Source organism: Thunnus maccoyii, chromosome 20 (assembly GCF_910596095.1).
Source record: "Thunnus maccoyii chromosome 20, fThuMac1.1, whole genome shotgun sequence".
NCBI lineage: Eukaryota > Metazoa > Chordata > Actinopteri > Scombriformes > Scombridae > Thunnus > Thunnus maccoyii.
In genome coordinates, this window is record NC_056552.1 from 23,044,856 (window position 1) to 23,055,055 (window position 10,200).

A 10,200-nucleotide genomic window follows, 5' to 3' on the forward strand; every position below is an offset into this window, starting at 1 on the left:
TTTCTTAGAAGATGTAAACTGGTAGAACACCTCCTCACAATGTCTAATGATAAAAAAAGAAGAAAACCATCAAACACCTGTAAACTGTTGAGCATGAAAGATTATTCTTGACCCTGAATATATTAGTTAGACAAAATAATCTTAAAGGAGTAGTGAGAAATATGCCTATTCTTCTTTCTTTAGGCTAAATAAAGAAAAATCAATAAGACTCTCAAGTCTGTATGCTAAATATGAAGCTAGAGCCAGCAGGTGATTAGCCTAGCATAAAGACAAGATGGAGGGGGAAACAAATTTGGCTGACATGTTAATTTTACTATGCAAACAAAAATGTCAAAATGAGTTGTGGTTTTACAGAGAGTCATGTGCTTCCCGGTCAGGCGCAATTAGTTTAAGAAATACCAGCACATAGGTTAACTCTGAGCTTTAAAGGTGCTGGTAGATGTGTTTTTAAACTTTAGACAGTGCCAGGCTAGTTTCTTGCTGAGTCTTTATGCTTAGCTAAGCTAATCACCTGCTGACTGTAGCTTCATATTTAGAGTAGCTACAGGCATAAGAGTGGTATCTTCTCACCTAACTCTTGACAAAAAAAAGCCCAAATATTGCTTATTTCCCAAAATGTCAAGCTATTCCTTTAACTTAAAGTCCACTGACTAGCTTCTTCTGGATCTTTTATCCAAATCTCACAGTCTTCATCAGTAGATGGGGTTTGCTCTGTTTAGCAAAAACTTCAGAAGAAATAACACTCTTCCTCTTACAAATGAAAAGTTGAATTCATAAGTAATGAAACACAACCTGCTTGCTCAGTCTGGTATGTAGTACCAGTAACTAATGGTGGCTAATGTTTGCTAATGCTAGCAAAAACTGAGGCAGATACTGTATTTCTGTGCAACCAATATAATTAAATTAGTTTGTTGACTTTAGTATTATTATTTACCATTATAGCTGCACTCATCTGTTTGGTTGGACTAAAAACACCATAACTTTGGACTGGCAGCCCACAGTTTAAAATGTAGGGCCGTTACTACCACCGAGGACACCAAGGCCATATATGAGATATATGAGATTTTCTTTTCATAAAACTAATAACTATTTCATCCTTATGACACTCTATACTATTGTTATATTCCATTATACCACTCTATACTATTGTGAAACATTTATACCAGCCTAGCAAAAACGAGCCCAAGCTAAGAGCACCGTTTAATAATCTACTCCACAGTTATGTAAGGTAGCCAGATGGCGGCTCTAGGGTTGTATGGAGGGGTGAGAGGGGGGGGGTTATCCAGGTCCCTCTTCCATAACCTTTTGGTCTTTTTGTGGTAACTGCTGACTGGGATGCTCCAGGTCAGCTGACCTACTAATACCACTGCAAATGTTTGTTTACAGTAACACCGAGTTGCTTTGAGGTCAAATCCTGCAAAGAACATGCTGTAAAAGGAAGCTTATTGTGTGTATGTGTGTGTGTGTGTGTGTGTGTGTGTGTGTGTGTGTGTGTGTGTGTGGTCTTGTATTTTTCACAGAAGGTCACACATGGGTGTAATGAGGTGGGTGCTGACTTTGCTGAATGCCACATTTTCACCACAAGAAGGCAAACGCACGAGGTAGAAATCGCTGCGTTGACTTCAGAAATTCACCCTCTCCTGGAGACAGATTTGCTGTTGTGCATCTATTCAGCATGAATCATGAGTAATGCACAGAGGCACACACACAGTCACACTCCAGAAGAGAGCAACAACACACCTTTGAGTACGTGTGTATTTACGCAGCTCGTTGTCTGTGTTGCGTGTCACAGCCCTCGTCTGCTCTGTCATCTCAGCTGGCTTGACACAGTCTTCCCAAGTGCAGGATAAACACACAGCTGGAGTCCCCTATGTTCCACACACACACACACACATGCACACACACACACACATGCACACACACACACACATTCAAACACAAACACATATATACCATCTATTTTTGTCATCTCATCATTTCTCATTCCTCTTTCACACTCTGCTTTACGTTCCCTCTTCCTCTTTACCATTCCATGTCTTCCCTTTTGGTTTTTTTATCTGATGACAATCATCTCTGTAACTTAAGAGTTTCCTGTGTGTGTGTCTGTGTGACTCTTAGATCACTTAGACCAAAGCTGACAGTGTACGTGAAGCAATCAGGAGTAATAAAACTCCAGCTTCAGCACACTTCTACAGTATGTTTTACCTTTATTAACCTCCAATATTAAACAAATTGATTATTTTTTTTAAAAATGATGTCTGAGTGCATTTTGCCCACTCTACAATTCCACTCACCCTGACACTTTGATCTGCTGTGTAAGGGCTACACACACACACACACATAACCGAACACACACACTCACATTCTTTAAAGTTGCATATGAATACACATACACTGATTATGCATGCTCGTTCCTCTTTCACCAGCCAAGAGCCCGAGGCAAAGACAAAGGAGAGAATCTCTCAAGCGCTTTCATTTTTCAGATCTGCTATTTCCCTCCTTTCCTGCTGTGGTGTTTTTGCAGTGTTTCATTTGGGTTATACACTTTGAACTTGTTAGATTTCTTTATTGTAAGTGGTCACATTCGCCATGTTAGACCATACTGTATGATAGCGGTGACAGTTTGAGATAAGTTGGAAATATCTGTACATGCATACCATAATAAATGATATATGGTTTTCATAGAATTCAAAAAAACGGCAGCTACATACATTTTACATACACGAAAATAATATCTATACCTTTCATGAAAATGTGAAAGTTTTGTGTCAAAACTACAAAAAGTGACCCACAGTCATATAAAACAGTAAAACAGAGAAAGAGCAATAAAACCTGGAATACTTTAATTTGTAATTTGCAATGAACGAATAACCCATATTGGCAAATTTATATTTTATTCTGTTTGCCAAGATCCTTACAGCTGCTGAGCATGAAAGTCTAGAATTGTAAATGTTAATAAATTGTCAATAAATGGATTTTGGTATGGATGCCCTGGAGCTCTTTTCCACATAGTGAGGGAATGTGGTTGAACTGTGAATCAGAAGAGTCCTGATGAATTAAAGAGCTGGGTGAAAACATAAAGGAAGGTAATGCTGGAGCAAGACACACAGCAACAAAAGGGATTTTTTTTTTTTACAAATTAAGCAAAACTTATGATATATGTGTGATGTGTGATGATTTAAAAAAAAAGTAACTTTAAAACAAAGGGGTACAAGCTGTGAAGGTGAGAAAACAGTTGTTTAAAGTGCATAATTCTGATAATATGCCAAAAAAGCTGATCAATAGGAGAGGCAGAGCGAGAGAAAGCAAGCAAAAACTGGAAGAGAAGAGTGAATAAGGGTATTATTAATCCCATTACAAGAGATGAAAGAGACAATTAAATCAGAATTATACCCTGTTCTAGCTAATTTAAGAAATGAGGTAAGTATCCCACTAAACGCGATAATTATAGACGTATTAATCACAGACATGTCTCAACATCTCATCTGGGTATTTAACAGAACATACTGTATCTTCTGGAAATAAGAAGTGTCATGTTGAAGCTTGCGCAGGTGTTTGCAGTTGTGTCTGATTAGACCACAGCTCAGGTTCAATTAGGGCGGGGCTACTGCTGGGAATCACATGAGGTCACCGAAGTCCCGCGGATGTCAATCAAGCGAGTGCGGACATGACCTCGCTGTCCTGAAATCACACACATTTAGTAAAAACATTAAAGTTGTGCGTGGCTTTGTCACATTATCTCCACTTTTGTCTCAGTTTCACATGAACTCTGACAAACACTAGCTGACATGTGAGGGTTGTGAGCAGTCAGAAAGCTAAATCTACTATGAAAATGCATAAGCAAGTCATATGGCATCCTAAGGCACATTATAACACTACTATCCACTGGAGACAGGGAAGATTTCAGTACCAATCCTCTCTTCAGATATTGGGTAAGATGACCAAACTCTGCAAAAAGTCCTCTGAGCGTGCTTGTTCAGAGGCCCCAATCCCCCCTGCTGCTTACAGAGAGCAGAGAGGAGGTGATGCTGGTCAGCGAGTGCAGCCTGTCTGTGTGTCAGTGGTCGAGTCTGTCCCCCTCCCCTCCTCTGTCTTTTTGATCCCCCGACTGGTGCCATGAACACTGTCAGGATGAATGAGCCTTAGCATTTTGCTCCCTTCTCTGCCCTCGCCGCTGCTCGTCTGTCAGCCCGTCTGCCCGTCTGCCTTACTCTCCATCATCTTCAGCCGCCCTCCCTCCTCCTCCCTCCGACTCTCTCTTTTTTCCTTGAGAAACTGAAGATACATACTGTGAGGTGAAAAGATGATATCAAATTAGTTCTGCTTTAACATCATGTGAAGTTCACTGATGAAATGAGATGAACAGACAGGAAAAAAGGTGAGAAGGGGAAAGAGATAGAGATGTATTTTCAGAAGCAGAGCCCCGGGGGTGAAATGAGTCACCCCGCCCTCCCAAACACACTGGACTCAATGGGGTCTAACACAGCCTGCAGACACACACACACTCACAGATTCGTACAGCCTCTCTCAAACACTGTCCTTGCTCTCTTGCTCCGCTCCACACTCCAACTTTCATCCATGCGCAGGTGCACGCTCTCAAACGCACAAGAGCCGCACTCAACCTGTCAACTGCACTATGTGCTATTGTGGTGCTCCTCCTGAGTCGTTATTCACAGTGTGGCCAAATGTGATCTAATGATGCGTCGTATGACCATGAAGCACAAAATATTACATCTGCTCAAGTCCCTTTGATTAGCAAAAATGAGCCTCTCCCACTCTTGTAGCTTTCATATCCAGCCACATTAAACCGTGAATATCATTCTATTGAGCCTAATCCTTGGGGAAAAAATTTAGCTGTAAGTTATGTAACACACATAGCGGGCACCATCTTCTCTATCTTCTTATAAAACTCTACCAGAGACAGTAGCATCAAATTGCATGCAGTGCGAGACGTCCTCATGAGGATTCAAAGCCGTCGAGGTGAGGCGATAGATGTACTGAACACTGCCAGACCTCAGGCTGACTGCAGTTCACCACAGAGTCACTAATGCATCCACTCATTTGAACCCTGGCATATCTCCTCCGTGGCGGTGGATGCCGTCACCATGGCGTGCTGTTCTCTGACCCGTCCTGCGGCACTGTACGCTGTCACAGATAGACACAGCGGAGGCAGCAGACTGGTCGGAGGCAGAGCAGCGACCCGTGAGCGATGCCCTTCACAACGCCATCAGACACCTGGCTTTGAAGCTGTTATGGTTCAGGGTGAAAAAAATAAAAGTTGCACCCTGCTTCCTGTTTTGTTTGGTATTCAGTGCCTTCAAGGCCTCTCTGAGGAGAGTGTGTGGTTTTTATGGTCTTTGCCTTCACACTGAGGGGTGGCTGCCGCCTGCAGGGAGCACTGCTGTGTTGAAAGTTGGGATGGAAGAGAAAAAAACAAGCTCTCTCTTTACCTCAGCCCTGCAGTAGAAACAGAGCCTGGAGACTCACTCCTCCCAGCCAAATACTGTGTGTGTGTGTGTGTGTGTGTGTGTGTGTGTGTGTGTGTGTGTGTGTGTACCTGGCCTTCATATCTGGCCCTTTGCCCTCCACCCTCCTGCCCACTGCTTCCACTTCCTGTGTCCTTGTTGAGTCTCCTTTAGTAGGTCAGAGAGATATTTGATCAATCGGTCAGAGGATATATAGATCAACCAACCATAGAGCCTCAGGAATTGACCAATTGCTAAACCCCTCCCCCGAATAGCGGCTGTCCAATCATAACTTAGCAACCGTAACTAGGCACCGCAGGCCTGTCAAGGGTTAGATTTCTCCACAAGTCAAAGTTGTGTACATGAGGCTGTAGTAAGACTTACCATTTTATGTGTGTGGAGAGTAGCGTCTTTGTTTTAGCTTTAACACTGTGTCTGCTCTAATGTAAGCTGCAATCATTAGCATGTCCGGCTAACTAGCTTCCTACCTACAGTAGTAACTGAGTGTTACTTCCATGAGCAAGAAGCACAACTAATTAAAGTGTGGTTACAGGTTACAGTAAAAAATATCCCTGCTTACAACAAGCATATGCACTGTATAGTATTTCTGCAGTGAGTAAAAGCTGCTTCTGAATGCTATCAGAGTTTTACTATAATATTAGCAGCTCTGCCCTGCTCTTTACTGGATTTGGGGAAGTTTCCTTTAAACCCTGCCAACATTATTCAAGTTAGTGTTATCTTTGTAAAGCACATTTAGTCCTTGTCCTAAAACCCTTTTCTCTTGTTATGTTAAAAGTGAAACCAAATGAATAGGTGTTTGCTAAGCAGCTAAACCATGTTATATTAGGACAAAATTAAAGTCTGATCTTACATTGTTCCTTATCATACTTATGCTAATACTAGGATTAACTAGCAAAAAACAATGCTACAAGAACAATGCTGCCTTCTACATACTCAGAATGCTGACTTTCTGCCAGGGACATGCAGCTTTAAACCTTGTCTTTTAGAACAATATTATGATTGTGGCATTTAGGTCTCCTTAACAGGGTGTTCCTTTTAAAACAAATCAGCTGGAAACATTAAAAAAACAGCCAGAGATGAGTTCTCGACCACCTCATGAGCTATCTTAATTAATTATCTAGCTACAGCTAATAATATCTTCCTGTGACGGTAGTCATCTCAGCCGGCAAAATTGACAGCTGCCTGCTAGAAATGAGAAGCTGCTTTTGTTTATTTCTGTGTTTCAGAAATAAGAAAAAAAAAAATTGGGTGGTAAACCTGCCACAGGTATCACTGTAAACTGCATATACTGTGTGAAATTGGACAAAAAAAAAGGCGTAGCAACAGTAACTAAGGTGGTGGTCAATTATATGTTATATATTGTATATGTACATATAGTATCACAGCCATCTCATCTCCAAGGATGTGAACTGAAACTTAAAAATTTACTCTGCATGTGTCACAGACCTGTGTGCTTTGTCTAATACAAGTTCTGTCACTTTTCAAATGAATTCTGCAAGTACAGAGTGAGCTCTGTAAGATCAGGATTAATATAACAGTAACCATTTCTCCTGTTTCCATTTCCAACTGTGCTGTTAACACAGTCCTAAGGTCAAAAACAATGCATTTTGTTTAGAAAACAACCTTTTGGATAAATCTTCAGCGTGTGTCATCAGAGAAAGATATTTGAAAGGTTATGTGAGGTAACCTTTTGCTCTTCCAGTGTCTCGGATTGTAAATACCTAGTATACAGTCTCTATCTCCCATGGATATTTGCAGTAAGACAATGAAAACTGTATTTCAGTGCAGATGCTCAAATGCAGAACTGTGTTTAAAATGTGATGTTTTTTAGTATGGCCGGAGGGAGCTGAGGGGGAGCACATATCTGCATGAGTAAAGAAATGAGCAAAGGAAGGCTGTGAGGTTAATCAACAAGACCAACCCCTGATTTTATACTGAAACGCATTATTAAAATAACCTACTATAAATAACCGCAGAGATTGGAGTCTTGTGGATACTACATTATCCATGTGGAGTTAAGATAATAGACTGTAATTTCAGTTTGTTCAGTTATATCTTTGCCTGCCAAGTCACAGTAATGCTTCACTTAAATGATTGGGCAATGTTAAGAGAGTTTTAAGGCCAATCACCTTATTTCAAGCAACACTGTAGCTCCAGTTCACAGAGAGCTCCTGACTATAAGCCTCTTATGCATGAATGTGTACAATACTGCCAAGCATGTTGGGAGAGTAATTTCAAGTTTTCCCACACAGTTTTGGGAAGATATGGTGTATTACATTCTGTAACTGTAAAGGGAGCACATGCAGTCATACAGTAGCATGATCGTAGCATAACATTTACCTGCATATAGAGATTCGGGAGTCTATCTCAGCATGTACTGGGCTTCCTAGGGAGCTGTAAGTGTTGGTTGTTGAAATTCCAAAGAATGGAAAGAAATGTACATCTCCAAAATATGATGTAAAACCATTTGCAAATTGACTGAAATGCAGCTTCATCTACACATTTTACAGTTCTCGTTACACATAGGCAAACCTGAGCAATTACAACTGTCTGAGTGTATTTAAAGCTGCACTAATCAATATTTTTCATATTAATAATACAACACAAGACTGTGTCTAATGTGAAAGGTGTCCCACGTAGTGACGAAACCTACAGAGAGTTAACACCTCACTTTGCAGTTCCTCTCAGCTTTTAGCTACTTTTAGCTCATTGTTTTGGTTTTCATGTCCACAAATTCTGCCCTCATCAACAGTTTTCAACACTGTTTTCAACAGAAGCAAGCTATATTCATTCAAAAACCCTGATAAACCCACTGTACCAGGGGTGTAATGGGCATGTCCCCTGCACTTTTTTAGACCCCTCCACTTTTTACAGTCCGAATACCAACATTGTATTAAAAAAACAGGAGAAACTGCATGTACTAGGACCACCTCAAGCTCCTAGTCCACCTTCCAACTCTGTAGTAATCTCTAAATTACGCCAGTATAAGTTAAAGGTGTGGAAACTTAAGTTTTAAATGTACTGAAGTGGTACTTTTTGTTAAGTTAGCTGGATCAGCAGCAGGCAGGGGTCAGTGGCAGCTCAGGCAAGGGAGGAGTACAACATGGAAGAGAATCTGAGGCAGAGCAGGAGCAGTTAACTGAGCCACATCAGCCCAATCCAACAGATATCAGTTCAAAAACTTCCTAACAAAACTCTACATTTCCAAGAGAAATGGTGCAAAGATTTAGTTTGGCTACTACAGCCATACTTTGAAGGAGTCCTGTGTTTTTACTGCACAAAAGCATTTAGACTTGAGAAGTCTTCCTTTTCAAAACACACAGATGCAGCATTTATCTCTGCTGGATTCAAAAATATGTAAAAGGCTGTGGAGAAGTTTACAGATCACACAAAAAGCAATTCTCATAAGCTTGCAATTACGACACATTGCCAAGAAGCAAATCCTATTAATTCTCAGCTTTCTAGTGAGTTGGCAGCATCAGAGCAAAAGGCAAGGTCATGCTTGATGAAGATTGTGAGCTCTGTGCAATTCATAGGCAGACAAGGTCTGGCTCTCAGAAGCAATGAGCCAGAGAGTGGAAATCTTTCTCAGTTATTTAGGTTAAAATCAGATGACAACCCTGTGTTCTTTGAGTGGCTTAAATCATGTGCTTATAATTACACAAGCCCCAAAATACAAAATGACATGTTGAGCATAATGGCAAACTCTATTGTCATAGATATGGCCATTGAAAGCAGATCACAACCACTGTTACAATACTCCATCATTATTGATTATTGATTTATTGCAACATTATTTATCATATTCAAGATGGCAGCACAGGTGTTTTAATGTTGTCCTCGTTGTCCTTGTTGTCCTTGTTGTCCTTGTCTTTGTGTTTTATGATTTTGTTTAGCTCATGTTTTGAAAATTGCTTTTCTACCATGATTTGATCAGTGCTACTAGCAACCGGCAGTCGATAGCCTGATAACCAATACAATATTAACAAGTGACTTACATCAACAATGTGGTCAGGCCGGCTGCTCTGCCTATTAGGTAACCTCTTGTTGTCATCTCCAGTGGTGAATAGTACAATGGATGACGTTGGATTGGGTGCTTCCCTGTGGATTATTTCATCATGCTCTGTAATCTTGCTCCATTCAGATGTTGCTCCTTTTATGATAAACCACTAGATTACAGCAGAATATCTCACTGGATTGTATGAGTGTGAAGGCCTGCACCTACAGCATGGTCCGATTTGCCTCATTGGTTGCTTACAGACACAGACAGAGAACTGGCCCAGCAAATAAAGTCTGGATGATTCTCCTGCTTCTGCTATCGGATAACATCCACCGAAACCCTGGCTCAAAACTGATACAGTTTGAAAATGGATGACCTTAAAAACAGCAATGGATTACATTTCATTCAGCTAAAAGTATGTTTAATGAACAAAATAAATGCAGTTCGTCTCTGGGCAAAGTTGACTGACTGCGACATTATAGTTTTGTCAGAAATGTGGCTGAAACCATCGATTACAAACAATATGATACACATTGATGGATATAATGTTTACAGGACAAATCGCACAAACAAAGGAGGGGGAGTAGCGATCTATGCTAAAGCAACATTGAACTGTTCCTGCGTTGAATTGATCAGTAAGCCAAAGTGCTTCGAACTATCTGTAATTAAGTTACATCTTCCCAGTGGTGCTGATCTTACAGTAGTAGGATGCTA